The sequence below is a fragment of the Equus przewalskii genome, chromosome 18 (genome assembly GCF_037783145.1).
Source record: "Equus przewalskii isolate Varuska chromosome 18, EquPr2, whole genome shotgun sequence".
Classification (NCBI taxonomy): Eukaryota; Metazoa; Chordata; class Mammalia; order Perissodactyla; family Equidae; genus Equus; species Equus przewalskii.
This window is the reverse complement of record NC_091848.1, coordinates 8544896-8570629: the sequence shown is the minus strand read 5'-3', so window position 1 is coordinate 8570629 and position 25734 is coordinate 8544896. Positions and strand designations below refer to the sequence as shown.

The 25734-nt window shown below is 36.1% G+C and overlaps 1 long non-coding RNA gene across 2 annotated transcripts in view; it reads right to left on the bottom strand.

The window, feature by feature from the left end:
* The window catches only part of LOC139076976 (uncharacterized), a 75420-nt gene that overhangs the window by 5654 nt on the left and 44032 nt on the right, over positions 1 to 25734 (bottom strand). Inside the window, exon 3 of one of the 2 annotated variants that reach the window (XR_011529063.1) lies at positions 24613 to 24684. The exons of the other annotated variant lie outside the window; for it this stretch is intronic. This is a non-coding gene — a long non-coding RNA (uncharacterized lncRNA). The remainder of the gene's footprint in view (positions 1 to 24612; positions 24685 to 25734) is intronic. 2 annotated transcript variants of the gene reach the window in all.

The following is a 25734-nucleotide window of genomic DNA, read 5'->3' as shown; positions in this document are numbered from 1 at the left end:
CACACACACCCATTTATGACTAGTGACATAAATTATAAAGTATTATTAAATTTCATCTACCTTATATTAAGAATAATAATATATTATGACTAAGTAAGTACACTGAGAAGGCAAGGATGGCTCCCTAGTATATTTAGCAAATTAATAAATCTAATGGCTCCATGAAGGAACAAGCTTATAACATACATATAATATAAGATGAGAGGAGTGACGTCAGAATTATGGCAGAGAGAGTTGTTTGCTTTGTCTCTCCTCTCTAAGTTACAACCAGTAGGACATCCACAGATCAACAAAGGATTGTCTGCACAGCATACCCAAAAGCCTGAGAGAGCCATACATCTGTACATCTGAATGTGGAGGCACTAAACCTCATGGAGGTGGCAGAACCAGGGGCGCAGCATGTGGCTCCCAAGACTGGAGGCTCCAGGAACCAAGGTGGTACACACCGTTAAAGGCTCCAGAAACTGCAGTAACACCTGCAAATAAAAGCTTCAAGAACTGAGACAACATCTGCAAACAGAGGCCCCAGGAACCACCATGGAACCCACAAATAGAGGGTCCAGGAATTGCTGAAGTGCCTGTACCTGGAGTCTCCAGAAACTGCAGTGGTGCCCATAACCCAGCCTATCTTCCTCCCCTGACTATGGCAGCAGTGCCTGCAGACCCAACCCTCCCAGCAATGGCAAAAGCATCCAAGACCCTGGTGTCCCTGGCAGGGGTGGCAGCACCTGCAACCTGAGGTTCTGGGAACTGTTGCAGCATCCAAGACCTGAGGCTTCAGGAACCATCAGGGTGCCCACAATGAGAGGATCCAGGAAGTGTGGCAGCACTTGAGTCCGAGACTCTCCCCATCCCATAGCAGTGGCAGCAGCACCCAAGAACAGAGGCTCCAGGAATTGTGGTGGTACATAAGAGCAGAAGGTCTGAAAACCATGATGGCACCTGTGACTGGAGGCTCCAGGCAGCACACGCAACCCAGATATCCCTCTCATGGCAGTAGTGGTGTCTCTGGGGACCCTAGCCTGAAGCAATGCCTGAAAACCCAGTACTCTGGCAGTGGTGGTGCCAGAACCCCCAGAAATTTTGGAAGTAGCAGCAGAGGCAACACACATGACTCCAGCCTACTGGCTGCAACAGCACTCAAGGCCACAGAAAACTGGGTTGCAGTGGTGGCAGAGCCCACAAACCTGGTTCCGTCAAGCCACAGCAGCATCTGCAACCCTAGCCCCCCAACCAGTGGTGACAGAGCCTGTGAACTTGACAACCCTGGATGTGGAATTGGCACTCACGATCCTAGCAATAAAGTATCATGAACCTCAGAGGCACAAGTAGTAAAATGAGGGCACCAATGATACCTCTGGCAAAGACAATGGAAGGTAGAAAGTACTAGCTCTCAAATAGAATCAGAAATAATTCAGGTGGAAGAGGAGAGAGAACTAAGATTTTTAAAAAATGAAGAAATTCTACAAAAAAAATCCAAATCAATTAGAAAAACTCAAATAGAAAAAATATGAGGAAAATGGGTATCCCAGAAGAAGAAGAGAGAGAAGGGAGCAGAGAGTTTATTGAAAGAAATATTAGCTGAGAGTTTCCCAAACCTGCGAAAGGAACTGGATATACAAGTCTATGAAGTTGATTATCTCAAAGCAAAAAGACTTTCTTCAAGACACATTATATTAAAAATGGAAAAATTCAAAGACAAAGAAAGAATTGTAAAGGCAGCCAGAGGAAAAACATTAGTAATCTACAAAGGAAACTCCATTAAGCTATCAGCAGATCTCTCAGCAGAAACTCTACAGACCACGAGAGAGTGAAATGACATATTCAAAATAGTGAAAGAAAAAACTGCCAGTCAAGAATACTCTATCCATCAAAGTTGTTCTTTAGATATAAAGGAGAAATAAATGCTTTCCCAGACAAACAAAAGTTGAAGGAGTTCACCACCACTAGATCTTCCTTACAAAAAATGTTGAAAGGAACTCTTCAACCAGAGGCAAAAGAACACAAAACTATGAGTAAGGTGATAAATAGAATCAGAAAATTTCAAAACTTTCACAGAATAGGACGTTAAACACTTTATTATAGCATTAAGGTTAAGGGGGGGGCATTAAAATGGTGTGAAGTCACTTCAATATGGCAATGAACTCACAATATAAAAAGGGAAATTTGTCACAACAAAAAGAGGAGGAGGAATAAGATGGAACTCATATAGGCAAATAAAGATAAGATGCTATCAGCAAATAAAGGACTATTTTATCTGTGAGACATTGTATAGAAACCTTACGGCAACTAATAAACAAAAATCTGGAGGAGAGACACAAAACATAAAAAGAGAGGAAACTGAGAAAAACATTATAGAAAGCCACCAAATGGCAAAAAGAAACACAAGAGGAAAGAAACAATGGAGATATAGAAAAACCAGAAAATAAAAGATAAAGTGCAAGTAGTAAGTCCTCCTATACCAATAATCACTCTAATGTAAATGGATCGAACTCACTAATAAAAAGGCAGAGAGTGGCTGGATAGATTAAAAAACAAGATCCAACCACACGCTTCCTTCAGGAGACTCAACTTGGCTCTAAAGACAAACATATGCTCAAAGTAAAGGTGTGTAAGGTGGTACTCCAAGCAAATGATTGTCAAAAGAAAGCAGATCTAGCAATACTCATATCAGGCAAAATAAACTTCAAGCCAAAAATGGTAACAAGAAACAAAGATGAATTATATAGTCATAAAAGTGAAAATCATCAAGAAGGCATAACATTTATTAATATATACACACCCAACTTAGGAGCACCAAAATATACAAAGCAACTGTTAACATACCTAAGAGAAGAAATTTACAGCAATACAATAAGAGTAGGAGATTTTACCACTCTACATATATCAGTGGACAGATCATCCAGTCAGACAATCAACAAGGAAATATTGGCCTTAAATGACACAGTAGATCAGATGGACTTAATAGATATATACAGAACATTTTACCCCAAAGCAGCAGAACACACATTGCTCTCAAGTGCACATAGAACATTCTCAAGGATAGACCATATGTTTGGAAACAAAACAAGTCTCAATAAATTTAAGATGGAAATCATATTAAGCATCTTTTCAGACAATAACAATATGAAACTAGAAATCAACAAGAAGAAGACAGAAAAAATTCTCAAATATGTAGATATTAAACAATATGCTGCTGACCAACTATTGGGTCAATGAATAAATCAAAACAGAAATAAAAAAACTACAGGGAGACAAATGAAAATATGACATTGCAAAATCTATGTGATTCAGCAAAAGCTATAAGAAGAGGGAAGTTTGTAGCAAAACAGGCTTACCTCAAGAGCGAGAAAAATCTAAAGTAGGCAATATAAATTTTCACCTAAAGGAAGTAGAAAAACAATAACAAATGAAGCCCCAAATCAGTATAAGGAAGGAAGTAATAAAAATCAGAGAAAAAATAAATGAAAAAGATTATAAAGATAATAAAAAAGTTCAATGAAATTAAGTTCTGGTTCTTTGAAAAATAGACAAAACTGACAACCTTTAGCTAGGCTCACCAAGAACAAAAGAGAGAAGTCTCAAATAAATAAAATCAGAAATGAAGAGAAGAAGTTACAATGGATACCACAGAAATATAAAGGAGGATAAAAGAAAATCTAGAAGAAATGGATAAATTCTTAGAATCATACAATTTTCCAAGATTGAACCATGAAGAAATAAAAAATCTGAGAGGACCAATCACTACAAAGGAGATTGAAATAGTAATTAAAACCTCGCAAAAAACAAAAGTCCAGAAGACTTCACTGGTGAATTATACCAAATGTCCAAAGAAGATTTATCCCTATCCTTCTGAAATTCTCCCAAAAATTGAAGAAGAGAATATGCTTCCTAATTTATTTTATGAGACCAACATTACTCTACTAAGAATATCAGCCAAGGACAACACAAAAAAAGAAAATTGCAGCCAATATCTCTGATGAACACAGATGCAAAAATTCTCAACAAAATATTAGCAAATTGGCTCAACACACACAAATCAATCTTTGCGATATACCACATTAACAAATGAAAGGATAAAAATCATATAATCATCTGAATAGTTGCAGACAAAGCATTTGATAAGTCTCAATATTCATTTATGATAAAAACTCTTGATAAAATGGGTATAGAAGGAAAGTACCTCAAAATATATGACAGACCTACACTAACATCATACTCAACAGTGAAACACTGAAAGTTTTTCTCTAAGATCAGGAAGACAAGGATGCTCACTCTCGCAACTTTTATTCAACATCATACTAGAAGTCCTAACCAGAGCAAATAAGTAAGAAGAATTAAGAGGCATTCATATTATGAAGGAAGAAGTGAGTCTGTCACTATTTGTGGACAACATGATTTTCTATGTAGAAAACCCTAAAAATTGCACCAACAAACTATTACAGATAGTAAAATAAAATTTGCAGGGTGAAAAATCAACACACAAAAACCTATTGTGTTTCTATACACTAACAACAAACTATCAAAAACAGAAATTAAGAAAACAATCCCAATTACAATTTCAACAAAAAGAACAAAATACCTAGGAATGAGTTTAACCAAGGAGGTGAAAGACCTGGAGACTGAAAACTATAAGACATTACTGAAAGAAATTGAAGAAGACAAAAAGAAATGGAAAGATATTCCGTGCTCATGGATTGGAAGAATTAACTGTTAAAATGTCCTTATTTCCTAAAGAAATCTACACATACAATACAATCTCTGTTAAAATCCCAATGGCATTTTTTTCACAGAAATAAAATGAAAAATCCTAAAATTTGTATGGAACTACAAAAGACCCTGAATATGTAAAGCAATTCTGAGAAAAAACACAAAGCCAGAAGTGTCATGCTCCCTGATTTCAAACTATACTACAAAGCTGTAAGAATAAAAACAGCATGATGCTGGAAGAAAAACAGACACACAGATCAATGAAACAGAACTGAGAGCCCAGAAGTAAACCCACATATATATGGATAACTAATTTACAACAAAAGAGTAAAAAACACACAATAGAAAGGAAAGTCTTTTCAATATATGGTGCTGGGAAAACAGGACAGCCACATGCAAAAGAGCGAAAGTAGACCACTGTCTTACGCCATACACAAAATCTAACTGAAAATGGATTAAAGACTTAAGTGTAGGCCCTGAAACCACAAAACTCCTAGAAGAAAATATATGCAGTATGCTTTTTGACCTTGGTCTTAGCAATGTCTTCCTGGATATGTCTCCTCAGGCAAGGGAAACAGGAGTAAAATTAAGCAAACAGGACTACATCAAACTAAAAAGCTTCTGCACAGAAGGCAAACTGGCAAGAAAATGAAAAGATAACCTACCAAATGGGAGAACATATTTGCAAATCATATATCTGATAAGGGGTTAATATCTATAATATATAAAGAACTCATACAATTCAACAGCAAAAAATACAAACAACCTGATTACAAAATGGACAGAGGATCTGAATAGATATTTTTCTAAAGAAGACACACAGATTGCCAACAGGTACATGAAAAGATGTTCAATATCACTAATTATTAGAAAAATGCAAATCGAAACCACAATGAGATATACCTACATGCCCATTAGAATGGCTATTATCAAAAAGACAAGAAATAACAAGTGTTGGAGAGGATGAAAGGGAATCCTTATACACTGTTGGTGAGAATGTAAATTGGTGCAACTATTACAGAAGACAGTATAGAGATCTCTCTATATAAAGCTGAAGACCATAACTACTATATGATCCAGCTATCCCACTCCTGGGTATTTATCCAAAGAATACAAAAGCACTAATTTGAAAAGATATATGCATTCCTGTGTTCATTGCAGCATTACAAGGAAACAAACTAAGTGCCCATCAACAGATGTCTGGATAAAGAAGAGGTGGTCTGTACATACAATGGAATACTGCTCAGTCATAAAAAGATGAAATCTTGCCATTTGCAAGAACATGGTTGGGCTTTGAGGGCATTATGCTAAGTGAAATAAATCAGACGGAGAAAGACAAATACCGTATGATTTCACTCAGGTGAAATATAAAAAAGAAAACGAAAATAAGCTCACAGAAGCAGACAATAGATTGGTGGTTACCAGAGGGGAAAAGCGGTGGAGAAAGGGTGAAATGGGTAAAGGTGGTCAATTATGTGGTGATGGATGCAAACTACACTTCTGGTGGTGATTATGTTTTAGCATATACAGATGCTTAATAATAATTTTGTACACCAGAACCCTACATAATAATAAACCAATATTATCTCAATGAGAAAGAAAGAAAGAAAGATTAAATTATAGATAAAAACAACCAGTTTTTATTAACTTCCTGTAAATATCTAAGAAAACAAGCAATATTTGTTACTATATCTTTATATAACTTTATGTCAATATCAATTCAAATTAGCAGCCAACATCTTGCTCAATAAGGAAACACTGAAAACATTCACAATAAAAACACGGCATTTTAATAATAAATTTTGACAAGAGTGTGAAATAGTTGTCAGTGTTAGAAATAAAGAAGAAAAAATGGATTGGTCTTTAAAAACACTGGCTCTGGAGTCATTTTTACTGTATTAGAATCCTAACCTCTGCTTTATCTCACCAAATACTGGTTAAAAACTTGTGACATTTATGTTTTGGAAGCCATAAATATTTGCACATGTGGAGGGAAGGGAATGGGGAGGAAAATGGAAAAATGTCAAGCTGGTGTTTTAATTTGTCTGGTGAATGCCTGCTGAAGTCTTCCTCAATCTACCTTGGTCCCAGAAATGCTTTCCCTCTGAGCTCACTGTTCTTGCTGCTTTAGAGATCCTTGCACCTAATGTAGCATGAGATCGGATAACTGATAAGTGTCTCCACTTCTGACATGTATTCCTATCAACTAAAGACTTGAATATACATCCTAATCACTGTGTGTGTGTTTATTTGAGAATTACATCTATGTATTACTTCAGTAAACACCAGAAAAATGAAAATATTACAAGGAAGAAAAATGTTGAAATAAATATTTGATATTTTAACTCCACAAAAACTGTCTTGTTCCAGAGCAACTATTACTTTTTCAGAGAAATTCAGTGTGACATAATGTTCTTGATTTAACATGTTGTGATGCAGTAATTTGAAGTTCTGGTCCTAAATTTGCTTGAATTGATCCCATTGTCACACTTGAAAAAAATAGCGCATGAACATACACAGAAATAAATTACTGAAGATCGCCATTGGCTGTTCTTAATAAATATTATGTTTTTTCTCAATCTTGTCTATCTACTTTGCCAAGGTTTTGGTGAATTCAGCTGGTTGGTTTTCATCTTCCCTTTGGTTGTTCTTGTAAACTAATCAAAAGTTGTTATATTTCTCCAAGTTCAACAAACAGATTCAAATTACACTGAAAATGCAATTAGAAGATTTTTAAGCAGGTAAGAAAAGTTATATTTTTAAGTTTTAATGTGAAAATACTGTTTCTATAGATGAATATTACATCATTTTAAAAGTGGAATAAACAGTAATGAACATATTTCCAGGTATTTATTTTCAAAAAGTTTTGTCCACAGTAGGTGTCACTTTGAAAAATGATTGCTTTCTCATGTATTTTTGAAATTAATCTTTTGTCTCAAAGAGTATTTGGTCATTTCTAATATCTGCCTAGTAAACTACTATAGACAACATTTTAGCTATGTGATATCAAGGAAATTGTCAGAAAATTTGGAACATGTGAGTTTTTGTAGCCAAAAAATATATAACGCATTATGATTTAAAATCTTTGTTTGACTATTCCATTATAAGATAACATGTAAATCTCTGAGTGATAAAAAATAGTTTTGGTTATACCACATCCTCTTCCACAGTATTATAAATACTCTACTATTAATCTACTTGTTCATGTAAAATTAACTATCCATGGCTTTGGGTCGACCATGAACTAAAAATGGCTAAAATATACTAAAAGGAAATGAGTGAATATGGGTACTCTTCAGTGTTACTTGAAGATACTTGATATACTGCACTGACACATGGCTGCCTATTTAAGAAAAGGTTTTAAAATAAAAACTTAGAAATTATAACATGCACACTCCAACTTTGGGGACCACTAAACTTAGTAGTTTTTCTAAGGAGCTGAATTTCTACTTGCATCTCCTTCTGAATGTGTCTACTGCAGACAGATGTCCATTGAGCAGAATCCTGTTTTCTATACCTGAGTTCCAATCAGGTATAAAACTAATTGAGCTCATAGAAAAGAGGATAATAATTGACTATGCAAATATTTAAATCACCTACTCCCTTCTTCACAACAAAAGTTTGTTTAAAAACGTTGCTTCTGCAAAGGATTACTGCAAGTACTCATTCAGATACACATTGCTACAACTTCTTTTGCACAAACTCAAATATGCATTCACTAATTGATGTAACAAACACTCATTGAGTGCCTCCTTTAAAAGCATCACTATTTTAGACATTGTAAATTTATAATAGGTGACCCCCAAAGTCCAATCACTGATGAAGCTTATAGCCTCTGGTATTTTTCAATGGTTTGTTTTTTTTGTTTATGTTTTCTGGTGAGGAAGATTGACCCTGAGCTAACATCTGTTGCCAATCTTCTTCTTTATTTTTTTTCTACCCCAAAGCCCCCCAGTACATAGTTGTATATCCTAGTTGTAGTTTCTTCTAGTTCTTCTATGTGGGATGCAGCCTCAGCATGGTTTGATGAACAGTGCTAGTTTGCACCCAGGATCCAAACCAGCGAACCCCAGGATGCTGAAACGGAGCATGAGAACTTAACAACTACGCCACAGGCCTGGCCCCTCAACAATTTCTAATTTCTTTCTTCAACCCTAAGTCAGCCAAATTAAGCTATCTTGATTCTCAGGCTTTTGTAAATGATATGTATTCATTTAAAGATGGGTGAGCAATGGTAAAAATAGTTACAACTCTGTATTATTACAAAAGTTCTTTTTGCCACCTAGTTCTTTGAATAGTGTATTTCCTGTGCAAGCTTGTGGGAACTCTAAATCCAGAAACAAAATAGTGGATGAGATGGAATGAACTTTTTCCAGCACCATCTTAACCACACTATTCATTGCTATTTGTCTGGATAAAGCACAAGACTTCAGTTCCAGGGCTCAGTGGATTCACTCCAGAAACATCCTAATACCCTGGCAACAGCAATCTCGTGCTGCTGTCATATATGTCATCATGGCATATATGTCATCATGACACAAATGCATATGTGTCATATATGTCACCATGCTATAATAGAAAATTACATATAATTTTTTGCTATGTATTGGAAATGGTGGGGAGGAGGTGGAGGCTATAGTCCCTAACGCATCAGATTAGAACTCCTGAGGTTCTCTACCTGTTGATTCTTTTTCAGCTCCTTCTTTCATAAGAGAACCTCCCTCTCAGGTACATTTTACAACACAAAATCATAAGTACTATGAAACTTTGGACATATTTTGCTAATACTAGCTATGCCAAGAGTAAGTTATTTAATGGGCCATGTGAAAATAATCAAAAAGCACAGTTTAGTTATCTAAGCTAATTTTATTTCACACTTCATGAAGTGGGCAGTCTCCACTCTCAAGAGTCTGGAGATCTGCAAAGCAAGGAAGAGGGCTGCAGCTTTCAAAGAGGAAGACAATAGGGAATAATAATAGAGCATTTGGCTTAACATGTTTAGCCAGGATTGCATATCTGACCTTATTTAGAACAAGGAAATCGTTACAGATTCTTGGCAGTTGGGGATTGGTTTGCTGGATACACTCTATTTCTCGTCAAGTGGCACATTTACAGGAACACGAAAGTTATCCAAGTTTCAGCTTGCTGACGTGGTGCCTCGGGCAGGAGCCGCTCCATCTTGGGCCTAGAAGTTTATTTCAGCAGCTGTTTGAATTTCCCTAACACCGTTTGACATTTAAGTTAAGGGCAACTGATGTTTCCATCACTCCACCGGCGAGGGAGACGCTAGTGGAGAACAAAGACCATACAGTCTATTAAATATATGTGAGTGACAAAATTAACTTTACCTCATAACATAACATGGGATACAAAATGCAGCACACAATCTCCATCCATGAGGTGCTTATGATCTAATAGTGTATATTACTCTTAGTCATAGATAACTAGTGAAAAAAGTAGGGAAAATAAATTCCATGTGAGAGGACTTTGTGAGTTCAAACACACTACTTCAGAATTACCTTTGGCACTGTTGTGTTAATTAGAAAGAACAGCGATCAAGTTAAACTATTAAGTCTTCAGCATTGGATTCTATATGAGAAAAAGATCATCTGCTAATATTAATGCTACAAAATAGGATCACAGCTCTAGCTTAAACACTTATATACAGTTAAGAGGTGGGACCAGAGAAATGAAATCGTATGTTTGGCTTAGTGAATTTCCCAAATCCCAGATACACTCTCATTCAATAAACACAAAGCAAATTACAAGCACTATTTCTTTTCTAGTAACAATATTATTATCCTATTCTTGGATTAAATCATTCTCGTATTGGACTGGCTTAGATCACATGCCTAGAGTTAATCTTTATGCCTAGGGAAAAGAGATGCACTGATTTGTTAGGACTGCAGTAACCATTAACCTATGGATGGAGAGTGAGAGAAGATGAATTGCCAAATGAGGCAATTGCAGGTAGAATGGATAACGGATGCCCAGGAGGAAACAATGAATGCAACATGGTAGTAAAGGAATAACTTCAGGAAGTCCCCTTACTGCCTTTTATCATTTAAGCAGTCCTCTCAGTTAATGTTCAACCTCTCTAGAAAAAATGCCAAGTCTCCCAAATAGCCTCGCTCTTCCCTGATTTCCTCCAAAGATGAAGGCTGAGGGAAGTTGTGTGCAAACATAAGTTGGTCGGACAAGTTGGGAGTCCTTGGTGCTTTGTCTATTGAATAATCTGGTCTCCATCAGCTTACGTGCCTGCCTCCATCTCATTTTCCATCCCAGAATTCTTTTTACCATCCCCTAATATCACCTACTCTTCACTCACAATAAAGAAAAGTTATGGTCTCAAGAACTGAGACAGAAGTATCTTCACTATCATACTATAGGGAGAAATCTATGTTGCGACAACATATGTCTGGCAATACATACAAATGATAGCAATAACTAACATTTATAAAGTACTATCTATCAGACAGTTGTAAGCACTTTACAATTATTAACTCATGTAAGTAAATTAATCACCATAGTAAATCATGACCTCACACTCCTTTCATTCATTCTGTAAAGAGCAAGAGACTATACCCTGTCAGATATGTTCTTTAGGCCAACTAGGATGAAGAGCCTACAATCAAAAATGTCAAAGTGAAAATCACATTAATAATTCCCCCAGATTTTCTCCTCTACTGCTTCCCCTCCTTTGTAGACATAAAACCACACTGTTGTTTTAATTACAAAGTATTTGCATAGACATTAATAGTATATATTGCAGAATATAGTAATATCAACTCTGGTTTGCTTGACCTTCTCAGGAGCTAACATGGTCTCAGAGCAGAGAAAAGAAAAAGAGAGAGACTTGAAAAGGCAAGCAAACCAAAGAAGGAAGAGACAGGAACATACAACAATAATATATCTAAATCCATCCTCTCAAAACAGAATTGAGGATTTATTTTGATCTACTTCCTCTTCCTCAGCATGATCTCCCAGATTTGCAGCATAATTCTCACTGTTCTTTTGTTCCAGAGCAAAGGGAGAAGCAAAGATTTTGAAGGGAAGGGGGTAGAAATGGAGAAGAAATGGATTGCTGGCCTGGGGTAAATGAGAAGAATACCCAGCTTAGATGGCTTTCCCTGGCTCATCATGCGATATAGAAGAGACATAAAAGAACGTGTGTTTTAGTTTAATTGGGCTGAAGTTACCCGTAATGGCAAGCAGCACAGCATTATGAAAAGATCAAGCAAAGGAAACTGAAAGACTTGGCTTCTGGTTCCAGCTGCTATCAGCTCTTTGATCTTCGGCCTGTCACAATTCTTTGGGCTTTATTTTCCTCTTAACGGTCTGAAACCTAAATACTAATCATAATCACACAAATTCTTTTAAGATATCATATTTCCGTGCCTTACTTAAGACCTATTAAATCAGAGTGTTTATAAAATCTATATTATACAGAAACCTCTTCATGTGATTTCAATAATCAGCCAGTTTGGAAACCACTGGGCCAGAAGATATCTTAATTCTACTACAGTTTAAATGTTCTGATTTTAATTTCTTTGTAAAAAATATATAATCCATATCCCATAAAATTCTCTCTATAAAAGTGTGAAATTTGGTGGAGTTTTGTACATTCAGAAGGTCAACCAGTCATTGCCACTATCTAACCCTAGGATATTTTCATCATGCCAAAGAGAAACTCTCTACCTATTAGCAGTCACTTTATTTTCTCACAGAGATAAAAAATTCAAAATGTGAGAAATCCATTCCATTTCTAGAACAAAAAAGTTAAAAGAAAAACATTAAAGAGACTTAAGATCATTAAACAAATACAACATATAAAACACTTTAGAATCTGATCTGAACAACCACATAAAACTAAGTTGAATTTTTTGTTTCCTGTAGATATATGTATTTCAGTATTACAGGAAAATGATTTCATGTCTAGTATTTACTTTAAAACAATCTGTTGTGAAAACAAGGGGGAGAGAGAGAGATGAAATAATATTGGACATATATTGATAATTGTTAAAGCTGTTTGATGGGTATGTGGCAATTTATTATATTATTCCTTCAAACTCTTAAATATGTTTGAGAATTTCTACAATACAAAATTAAAGCAATAAAGCAAAAAAGTCCTCTTTTTCATGATGCAATCTACTAAAAGACTACTAATGCTTCTTAACTATTTTTATATATGTGTTGGTATTATTGAGAGATATCTCATTTTCTCTTCTTAGGCAACTGGGTAAAACTAATAATGATTTCTTTTGTCCCTAGTTCCCAATTCAAGGCTACATTGCTATTGATACAATCAAGGAGAAAACCCTGTTTTTTAAGCTAAGCTTCTTTCGAAATCTTTAAAGACTGTCTACAATTTCCACATGGTGAAAATTTGCCAAAAAACATTGAGTGGAATGAAAATAGTTGGTTCTAAGCATTGATGGAACACTTGAGAGGTGTAGTTTGTCTGACTTTAGAAGACGGTAGCCACACAGGGAGATATTATTTTCTGTATGGTATCCATTAGCATTAAAACTTATTCCAACATGTGATGGGTGACATCAGTGAAAATATCTTCCTAGTTGTCCCCTAATCCTGTTGGAGGAAGTATTCTATCCATATTGCTATTCTGGAAGCTTTGAAGTTGTTATATGACCTTATGCTCTGGCCACATTGATCAGAATAGAATTCATCTGAACCAAGCTATATTAGCGACTCTGGAAGCTGAGATTCTAGATAAATTCTTCCTCATTGGAAGTAATAATAGCTAAAATCTGGGAAGTATCAACAGTCTTGTTTCCTGGAATACAGAAACATAGATTGAGGGGAAAAAAAACATAACCTATACATGGAGAAAAGCAGAGATAGGAGTTGAAGAGTCCTTGTGGGTTTTGAGTCCCTGCTTTCAGTAATGACTGAAGTCCAGCTGTGTTCCTATCCTTCTTGTAATTTGGTTATTTAAATCACCTTTGGATTCCATAACCCCAAAATTTCTTTTTATGTTCAACTGGTTTTCATTTTATTTTAGTTATTTAGAAACAGACAAATATACTTGCCTATTGCTGTGAATATAATCATTGAAACAAAGGCTTTAGATTAGCACTTTGATCAAGAAGTGGAAAAAGACTGTGAAGTTTTACATACATGCAATACTAAAGGCTTTCCCAAGGGTAAGACCAATGAGTTTGGTTCACTATCAGTTGAAATTTCGCTGTTATTATGAATAGAAGAAAGCCACTCTCAGAACTATTTGACAAGAAAGTGCTCAATAAAGACTTGGAACATCTTTCCAGGCTTAGAAATAAAATGAATCTTCAATTCAATGCCCTCCAGTCACTATCATGGATGCTGCTGAAAAATTATGTTTTCTGTAGGTCAAAGTGGCAGCAGAACCCTAAATTAGAGGCAGGCACATATACAAATTTCTCAGTGCTGGAGGAATTGATTTTCTAGGTTGGAGTAAAAAATCATAAACCTTGTTTCTTTTAATGCAAGCCAAAACTTACGGGCTTAGGAATTATAATACTCTTTTTGAATCATGCTTTTGTTAAACTGGCCATAAAATTAAGTCAGGCTCATTTTTGCCAATACATCATCCATAATTCAGCCTGAACCAAATGTAATCCCATTAACGTGAAGAAAAAGAGAGCAATATATATTCTAACACAAAATTTCTTTGAGAATCTAGTGATTCTTAAAACAAGGCTATGGTTATCTGGAAGAACAAATTATAGGAGTTCTGATGCTAATTGCTACTATGAGTAACTTTAAGTGAGAGATTTCATCACTTATAAAAGTGAAAAATCAAAATCAACTGCATAGAAATGATCACTTCTAACTTGCCATGTAAAAGACTACTTGACATTTCAATTTCTTATGCAAACCAAACTATGACTGTTTCTTCTGGAAATTCACTTCTGTGCAGAAATAGAGTTTACTTTTGATTTTGAGAAGTTTTTTAAATTTATTTACTTCTCCAAAAGTAAACTTCACTTTAGCGTGAAAGACAAAACCGAGAGAGACATAATACTTTATAAGGATTGTTTTCCTATTCTGTCTATGTGAGGGAAATCAATTTCCAACGCACCAAATTTTGTAAAAAATATCTGATGAATAAAATTATGTTCATTCTTCTGGACAGAAAATCTCACTTTCATTAGTTACTCAAAGGGATCTATGACCAATTCTATTCTAAGTACCACAGATTTTAAACAAATTTATATAGTCTCATGTATTGAGCATTGTAGTAGAGCAGAAGTTGCCACCCCAAAATATGTCTCTCTGACTGGAAGATTATTTTGGGCTAATTTTTGGGGGTTTTTTCTGGGAAAGATTTGCCCTGAGCTAACACTTGTTGTCAATCTTCCTTTGTTTTTTCCCTCCCCAAAGATGCAGTGTATGGTTGTATATCCTGTTTGTAAGTCCTTGAGTTCTTCTTTGTGAGCCACTGCCATAGCTTGGCAACTGACAGATGGGTGGTATGGTTCTGAGACCAGAAAACAAACTTTGGCTGTTGTAGCAGTCAGAGTGCAGAACTTTAACCACTAGGCCATCAGGAATGGCTCTGGGCTAACTATTTTTAAGAAGAAGAAAATCAAGAAGAAACTTGGACCTTCCCCCTAACTGCCAGGAAGGAGCTATCACCATAGATAAGTACAGTATATTTTGAACTAGGTGTGGTAGAGAGGGAGGGACTTACCAAGACCCCTTTGACCAAAGTCCTCTCTGTGTTCTACTGTCTCTAGATGGCCCAATAAACCTATATTTACCAAACGTTAACATTAACTCTTTTCATCTTCCTGTAAATTGCCTCCTTCCCCTTTGAAGGCCCAGGATCCTGCCCCCTTCTCCTTAGTCCAGAATGACATATATATTTCATTTTGCCTTACTGTCTGGAATTTTTTATTCCTATGTGAGTTCCTCATGTGCACATAATAAACTTTGTTTGATTTTCTCCTGTTAACCTGCCTAAGTCATTTTAATTATTCGAGGAGCCATAAGAACTGATGAGGATTTTAGGTTGGTTAATTTTAAAACTGCAGATGAGAAGCAGGCTCCAGAGGACTGGAATTTGCTTGCCCTTTGATGAGAGACATTTGCATTTGTGAAGGAAGGGGGGATGGCCTTATCTCTGGAAACTCTTAATGGGGAAGGCAAGGACTTAAGTTGGTTAATATCTGGCAACCTCATGTAACTCATTTAGGGTGGTGGCTTCTGGCCTTTACTTAACCCAATTTGATTCTTATCTAAAAGTTGTGGGACCACCCAATGGCCAGGCCCCACCTGCACTGATACCATTTTAACTTTTTTACATGTTCTTTCCTTTGTCTTGTATAGAGATGACTCACATATCTATGCCTTAAATTTAGCCTTACTCTCCACCCATGTTTGCAGCAGCAGCTCCCCATGCCAGCAGTAGCTCTGCCTGCCCATGAGTCCTGTCCCCATGCTATTCCATACTATTCTCTAAATAAAAGAGCACTACTGCCAGACCTTGAGAGTCCAAGAAATCTTTCTTTTGACTCCTTGGCTCACCGACCCTGCATCAAGAGCCAAGAGGGGAAGGTGATAATTTCCCCCTCACCTGTAGGGTTCTCTCTGCTTTTGAGAAATTCTAATTATTCGGATTTTACTTACCATGAAAATAGTGGGTTTGGGTAATTTTCTAGCTCATAAGAGAGAACCTAATTGGCATCTTTCTTAAGAAATAAAGAAAAAAAGAATGGTATTGAAAATAAACCTAGAATACCTATTTATATAAACACAAACAAGATTTATCTTTTAGCATTGAAATAAAGTGATTCTGAGATACTGTTATAGTCAAATTGAACAAAGATATACTTAGAAACAAATGACTTTTAGATATTCTTTACCATCAAAAGAAAGGTTAGGTAAAGATTAATAGATTAATAGAGGAAAAATTAGGTACAAGATAGAAGGAAAGGACTTAGAAAAAATGAAACAGTATACAAGCACAATATTCAAGAGCATGTTTAAGGAATCACAGGCTCCGAGACCCTTTCGGTATTTTTTCTCCTGTGTTCCGGGGTTGCACATCATGACAAACGTCTCCAGGCTCCCCTTTCATGCTTTCAAGGAAGAATAATGATGCTCATTTTGATCTAAGGATTTTTTTAAACTGCCAATCAATTAACTATAAAGTATTGAAGAAAGATAATAAAAATAACATTAGAATATTTATTTTATAATACTGACAAATTGTATTTTCAAAATATAGTTATTTCACTGCACTGCTCAGAAAAAGTCTAACTCCATTCCTTAAGCTCATTTAGCTCTTAGTTTTTTGCTTCAGGCACAGCTCTAAATACCCGGCACTTCTCTTCCTTTTCTTCGGCCACATGGAATGATTTCCATTTCTCCAAATGTGCTATCTCCATCCTTTTTTTTAGTATTTCCTTCAAAACATGGAAAATAGTTTCTCTCTTTCTCACTTGCTCTACCACGGGCTAAGTTAGGGAACTTCCTATTGAAACTGATCACCAGGAGGAGATAGAGCTGCTGTGAAACCAGTGGCACAGGGGAAGTACTTGGGGAACTCAAATAATTCCACTTGGGTGCGTCTTAGTATTCTCTTACCCAGTTGTAACTACAAATGGGTGAACAGAGCAACCCTGGCTTGAGAAGCTTATGATTTTGTTTTTTTCCCCCTTTTTCTCCCCAAAGTCCCCCGGTACATAGTTGTATATTCTTCGTTGTGGGTCCTTCTAGTTGTGGCATGTGGGACGCTGCCTCAGCGTGGTTTGATGAGCAGTGCCATGTCCATGCCCAGGATTCGAACCAACCAAACCCTGGGCTGCCTGAAGCTGAGCGCGTGAACTTAACCACTCAGCCACCGGGCCAGCCCCCTTCAGAAGCATATGGATGCCAGGGGTTCAGGTTTCTTGGGAATAAAGATTTGGATCACATCAGCAAGAAAATCACCCAGACTTGTAGAGCTGATCAACGAGGATGCGGGAGTCGTAGAATTGATGGTGGAGAAGACAGAGGATGAGTACAAGTCATGGCCCTGGGTTGTTTTGTGTACCCCCAACCTTCTTCTTCTAAGTTTGCCTTCATAAGAAGGAGGTTCCTAACAATGATGGATGAGATACTTTCTTAATGATGGGGAAATAGATGTCCTTAGCACAAGTGGTAGACTGTGGCAGTCATGGAATTCTGCCATTCAGATCTCCCTTCAAGAAGAAACCTGCCATAAAGTGTGAAGTTAGCTGTTTACATGTCATTATGCAATGGTGGATACATGTTACTGTCCAAACTCATAGAACGTATAACACTAAGAGTGAACTCTAATGCAAACTATGGACTTTGCGTGTAATGATGTGTCAGTGTAAGCTTGTCGATTTTAACAAATGTGCCACTCTAGTGAGGGATTTTGATAGTGAGGTAGGCTGTGTGTTGTGACTCTAAAACTGTTTTAAAAAATAAAGTCTATTTTAAAAAACTGAGTTACAAACTCAGTAAAACTAACAAAGCAAGTAAAAAAAATTAAGTTACAAGCTTCACTTTAGTCAGATCCCTGCTATTAGAAAATAGGCCTCTTCGGGGTACCTCTAAGTCCCTCCAATTATGTATCTTTGTGTATAATGACAAGCCCAGTAGGGTCATTGAGTGAAAGGTCAAAATTTTATTCTAAAATCCCTACTAAATCCCTAAAAACTCTATCACAGGTATCTGCTCAATGTCAAATCTTTCATAAGCACATAGAGTCTGGTTTCAATTCTCTTAGAACTATCTCAACCTTCATATTACCCTGATATTGACCTAAATAAATCCAACTTACTGTCTGGAAGGCCTTTAAGTACTTTCCAATTGGAAACAGGACCGTTAGCTTACGGCTGTTAGGTTAAGTGTTGTGCCTTTCCTATGTTGAAATTACTTTAAGCCAGTCCTATTTTACCTGGCTCCAGCAGAAACTTACCAAAAGAAAATTTCAAGTCTAATTCCTTCTTGCAGTCCAGAACCAAAAGATTTCATATTACTGAGGCTTGATTAAAGCCAATTTTGTCATCCAATTAACTAACAACTGTTTTAAATCTCAAAGAAAGATTCTCTCTTTATTTTCTACATTATCATCGTTGTTCCATACAATGCCCCGTCTTGTTTATTATTTGCTAGTTTGTTTATCTTTTACCCCCATACTCCTCTTCCATTTTCCTTCCCAATCCATACATAGCCATTTAACTATATTTAACACATAACTTTTTGTTGTATGTCTTCTTGAAAAATCAAATTTTTTTTATGTCCATGTATTTTTTATGGAGTTTGTATTGTTTTTTATATTTTATTCTGGTTCCTTGTATTTTCATTAAGCTTTTTGTTAAAATTCATTTTAACATCTATTCATAATGCTCTTACCCTGCAATGCATCTATCATATTTACTTATCCACTCTGTTAGGGTTAGGTTACCAGGTTGCGTTTAACTGCCTGACACCACAAAGAACACTGGAACGAACTATCTAGTTCATATTCCCTAATAGGCTATATACACAAGAGAAGATTTGCTGAGTTATAAGAATATATTTAATTTGACCAAATGGCACCAATTTGCTTTCTCATATGGCTTCACCAGTCTAAAGTCTGTCTAGTAGGTACCATATATTCTCACATTAACAATATTTGACTACCCAACTTGATTTTTTTCTCAGTAAAATAGGCCTACAGTGATATTTTATTATTGCATTAATTTGCATTTTTCCAATTATTAATTATTTTAACCTCTCTTCATAGGCTTTCTAGATACAGGGTTTCCCCCTTTGGAATTTACCTGTTCACAATCCATTTTTTGACTGGGATCTTGCATTTTCTTGTTAATTTGCAGAAGCTGCTAGTATGTGCTAAATATCCTCTTTTGGTTTTGAATATTATAAATAAATCTTCATGTTCTGTCAGCTATATGTCAACTTTTTCTATGTTGTCTTCCACTAAGGATAAATAATGTAATCCGATTCACAATACTTTGCTTTCTGTTTTGTGCTTTTGAAAAATTTTAGGAAGTCCTTTCTTGCCTCTAGATTAGTAAAGATATTCACCTATTAAGTTTATTGTTTTATCTTTCCAATTTAGGTTTATAATCCAGGTCGAGTTCACCTTTCTACATGGCTTTAGGATATATTTGGGTTTTTATGTCCCTACCTTAGCCCAGTTTTCTATACTATCTAAGAATCTGCCTTTTCCTCCACCGATTTGTGCTGCCTTCATAATGTACTAAATATCTTATAAATAAAATGTTTCTAAGCTGTCTTTTCTCTGTCTGCTGCTTTTCTATTATTGTGTCTTTGAGGCATGTCATATTCTAGGCCAAATAACTTCTTTTTATTCCTCTTTTTAAAATTGATCTAACTGTTCTTGTACAGTTTTTCCTCCATATAAATCTTAGAATGAATTTATCAGGTCTCTGAAAAAAATCAAGTTGAATTCTGTTGGTAGCTGACTTGAATTTATACATTAACTTGGAAAGAATCGAATTCATTTAGGTTATTATGTATTTCCCTCCAGGAACATGGACTATGTCTCTTTATTTAGGTAAGCTTTAATGTCCTTTATCTCATTTACAAACTTTTCTCTAAAGGAGTCTTTTATGTTTTTGGAGAAGTAGTTACTAGATACTTTAAAGCTTTCCGACATTAAAAATCAACTGTTAGAAGCATAACTTACATTTAATAAGATTTATGGCTTTAGTGTATAAGGTTCAGACATTTGACAATGGTATGCAGATGATAACTATCATTATATGTACGATCTTCATGAAAGCTGATATTTGTTTTTACAGTTTATAATGATTAAGAAAAATCAAAATAATAATAATATTTTTTGACATGTGAAGTGACATAAAATTCAAATGTCAGCATCTGTAAATATTTATTAGAACACAATCACATTCATTCTTTTACTATTGACTATGGTAGCTTTTGCACTACAGGACAGAGTTCAATAGTTGCAAAAGAGACCACATGACCTGTTAAAGCTAAAGTATTTACTATTTGCTCCTCGGAAAAAGTTTGCCAATCTCTACTCCAGTTGATTCATGCCTCTATTCTACTGTACTACAATTAATTATCATCACCTTTTCTCTCAAACCAACAACACATCTTACATATGTTTACTCCCAGCTCATGACATTGTGTTCTAGTTTAATAAGACAAGTTTAACAATCAGAAGAGAACTTGACTTTTTATTAGAATCTTATCAATAAATTTACTTGTCTATAAGCATCTCAACCTACACGATATGTCTGCTCATATTTTTTCCATAGATTAACTCTTAACTAGAAGCTCTTAACTAAAAGCCAATCTCTCTCCTTGTGCAGTAAATTTTAAAATTTAAACCAACGTAAACTTTAAACTGCATTTCCTCTATCTTTTTCCTACAGCATCAACTTTTCACTTTCCTCTGGATCAACAAATAATATGCTATTATGTCTCTCATTCTTTAAAAATAAAAACTTCAACTCTATTTGTAATAAGATACCAATACTCAACTATTAGAATGGTTCTAAAAATAGAAACAAAGCAATATCTGACAATACCAAGTGCTAACAAGGATGCAGAGCAACTGGAGCTCTCATATACTGCTAGAAGGAATGCAAAATAATACTAGCACATTGGATAACCATTTGGCAGTTTCTTTTAAAAGTAAACATACTCTTAAGATACAACCCAGCAATCTCACGGATAGGTTTTATCCAAGGGAAATGAAAATGCGTATTCATACAAAGACCTCTATGTAACTAATTTTAACAGCTTGTTAAGTAATTAACAAAAACTGTAAACAACACAAAGTCTCTCACTTGGAGAAACAGTCTGTGGCATATCCATACAATAGAAGACTCAGCAATAAAGAGAAATAAACTACTGATATATGAAGTATATATTATAATTTAATTATGGCAAGTGAAAGAAGTCGTATCTAAAAGCATACGTACTGTATGATTCCATTTATATGACATTCTGGGAAAGACGAAACAACACAGACAGAAAGTACATCAGTTGTTGCTAGAGAATGGGAATGAGGAGAGTCAAACATGAAGGGGCACATGAGAAATTAGAAGTTGATGGAACTTTCTATATCTTGATTGTGTTGGTTGTTACACAACTAAGAGCATTTATCAAAACTTACAGAATTTTACATTAAGGGGCCAATTTACCACATGTAGGTTAAACCTTAATGATAATACATTTTTTTTTTAATGAACAGAGTTTTCAACTGAAAAAATTGTTTTAAAAGGGCTAGAGTATATGGCAAGAAGCAATAAGAAATGAAACCATAAATAATGGCAGGAATCAATGAAACAGTGAAGAAGAAACATACTATAAAAAATTAAACCAAAAGCTGGATCTTTGAAAAGACTAATTAAGTTAGATAAACATCCTGGCAAGTTGAATCAAGAAAAATAGAGAAAAGATACAAACAAAATATTGAATGAAGCAGGAAAAACTACTGATTCAAGAAAAATATCACAACAGAGAGCATTATGAGCTAATGTACAATAATAAATTTGAAAACCTACATGAACTAGCCTTTGAGGTAAATCACATTCCCAGTGAGTTTTTCTGCCAAGATAAAGCATCAGCCTCCTGAAACAGCCGAGGATGGAGGTCCCCAGTCAGCAGGCCAGTGCAGGCTGGTGTGCAGGGGAAGGTGAAGAAGTGTGGAGGACATTATGCCAAGTGAAATAAGCCAGACACAGAAGGACAAATGCTGCATGATCCCACTTTTCTAAGGAACCTCAAATAGTCACACTCATAGAACCAGAGAGTGGAGCAGTGGTTACCAGGGGCTGGGGGAGGGGGAAATGGGGAGATATTGTTCAAAGGGTACAAAGTTTCAGTTACACAAGATGAGAAAGTTCTGGAGATCTACTGTACAAAATAGGGACTATAGCTGACTGTGTCCTATGCTTAAAATTTTGCTGAGAAGCTAGATCTTATGTAGAGCACTTTTACCACTGAAGGAAAAAAAAATTAATTAAAAAGAAAGGGTGGCAGGAGGAAATTTTTGGAGGTGATGGATAAGTTTATGGCCTTGATTGTAATGATGGCTTCACACATGTATACTTATTACTAAACTTATCAGGTCATATACATGAAACAAGTTCAGCCTTTCATATGTCAATCTTGCCCCAATAAAGTGTTGCTTTTTTTAAAGTGCTGCTGTATTCATTCTTGTCACTGTTGAGTGGGGGGCCTATAGTCAGTAGAGTCACCTGGCCTGGTAACCTTCCTGCCCTAACCATTATGCTCAGTTACTCTTGTGTCGCCATAACAATATTATGATTTTCTATGCATACTAAGCTATGAAAAAAGATTGGGAAGCACTGCTTTCAAGCAGTGTCAAAACAATAAAACCCTTTGAGACAACAAAGGCATTTTTATTTATTCTCATTAGCCATTAGTATTCAATTATTTCTGCTCTTCAAATCCTGTGCTGAAAACCACTGGCTTCCTCATAAACACCCCAGGGCATTTTGAATTCAAGACATATTGTGACAATTTATTAATAATATCCCTATTCAGATTACTATGCTCTACCTACAGTCATGTAATTTATTACATTTTTTTAATGGACTTCCATGATGAGAAGGCACAAGGCCATGGAACTCTGGGAATATGTAGTATGTCAGCATGTTTTCTGTGCTCTCACAAACTATTGATTTCTAAAAGCACAGTAGTTCCCTAAAGGGTCAAACACCTTGCAATGTTATTTTATGTCACTTGCTCTGAGCACAATTCAATATAGGACAAAGCCTTCTGTGACCTCTCCCTCTTGGGGGTATCCTGGAAATAGAATTTCTCTGGACTGGGGACTTCGGGGATGATCATTGTGTAGAAACCTAGGAAAAGGGCAGGGATAGTGTCATTTTTCTTTGTTACACTTCACTTTCTGACATCTTCTATCCACAGAATGTAGATGGGAATAACCTCTAGTGCTTCAATAGCTATCGGCTGCCCGAAGTCCTGGCACTGTACTTCTTAAAAGTTGGAGCATGTCCTAATCATGTCTAGCAGTCTTTGCATGAGCCCTTTGTCTGGACATAATAACACATAGTAACAGCAGGAGCTGACTCTTCTCAGAGCCACCATGTACCTGGGGTGAGGATCGGCTTCAGTATGTGAGCTCCCTAGCAATGATCCAATCAGCAACTGTCATGGGGAACGCTTTTCATAAAATAACTTGAACGTATGGCCAGCTGCAGGCCCCTCTCCAGATTCCCTAGTGCTTCTATGTGCACTACTTCTACCCTGTTGGCCGCCCTAACTCCAGGGCATTACGATATCTAGAGCAAATCTGGCACATGCTTGAGGCCCAGGAATAATGCATGTCTGTAACCCTTCTGACATTTCTGACTTGCCCTTGAGATAACCTCCAACACTTAAATATTTCTGGTATCACAGATATTTGCCCTTGTGCCAGATGACAATGGCCAGTCTTACATTAAAGGATGCAAGCATTGTTTATACTGGAGCCAAATGTTTAAGGAAAACACTCTCCATACTTCCAATACTTCCTTCTCTTCTGCTTAGACTGAGCTTTCAATTTTGTGTTTGCTTTTTTTTTCTAAGTGACTATCAGCATCTTGAGAAGAGCAATTATTGTGAGTCCTTCAGTCTCTAAAGCGACTGCGTGCTCTTTCCTCTTCTTCCTTTGTTACAAACTTCAGGATGAGATATAAGTTACAAAAATCACATTTAGTAAATACTTCAAATAAATTCTAGCTAAAAGGAAAGTTCCTTCTCAGTATGTCTCAGAAAAACAAATAATAAATGTGATCTCTATAAAAGCAATATTTTCCATTTACTTCTTAATACTCTTTCTTAGATGATATCTGGAAGCCAAAACTTCCTCTTGTACACCTCTTTTATTCCAGAAGCAACTTGTCAAACCCTTACCTTTCTGTCTTTATGCCGCACTGATCTTTTTGTCCAAGAAGACTATTCTTCCCAAGACTTAGTCCCAAAAGTCTATTAGGGTGAAAAAAAGCAGATGAAGACTATAGGTGAGCGTACAATTTTCAGCTCAGAATGTCCATTCTACAGGCATGGCCATAGTCTGAAAACACATGTGAATATAGTTAACAAAATATTTATCACTATTATATTATAATGCATCATGTGGCCAATGACATTACATGATATGTTAGCCATGTTGTCCCTTATTGTCAATGCATAACACAATGCACCGTGTAAAAGTGCAATAAACTCAGTGCACTAGCACTACGTTCCCTTCACTCCCTGAGTTGCCTCAGATGACTTGTGTCTCTGACTGTCACTAAATAAATGTGTGCCTTTAGCATACCACTGAAGGGATTCCATCTGTTAAAGAGAAAACCATGAGTAATATCTATGTGTTTGGGCTTTATGACTAGCTATATAATTAATTCATAAATTACGCACTGATGAAAACTTCTCCTTACCACTGGAGAGCAGTTGAGAATAAGCCAGAGAGAGTGGCTGTCCTCAGGGAGTAGATTATGTAGAGAGAATGATTGCCTGTGAGATGTACAGAGAGGAACACTGTGATATAAGAGCATACATTGGGGAACTTCAACCTGGTCTACGAAGTTAGGGAAGACGTCATACCAAAATGACATTACGCTCAGATTATAAGGAAAAGTAGACATTACTGAAGTGAAACTAAAGAATTAGACGGGTCAGCTCAATCTAAACAGAGGATGTGGTGTATGGGAAACACCAACTAGAATGAAAATGAGGCATATTTGAGGCACTGGAAAGAAGTCCAGAATATTTGGGTGCCGAGTAAGGTGAATTGGGTCTGGGAAGGAAGCTAAAGCTTCGTGGGGAGACCCTTATAAACCGTATTAACTATTTCAGATTCTATAGCAAGAGCAATGGAAATTCATTGGCAAATTTTAAGAAGAACTGACACAGCTGGAGTTTTATTTGGGAATAATGTTTTGGAGTAGGACAAGTGGATGCAGGGAAACCAACAGGAGATTATTGCAGTGGTCGGGACAAAGATGTGGTGAACCAACCTAGTGGCAGCATGCTGAG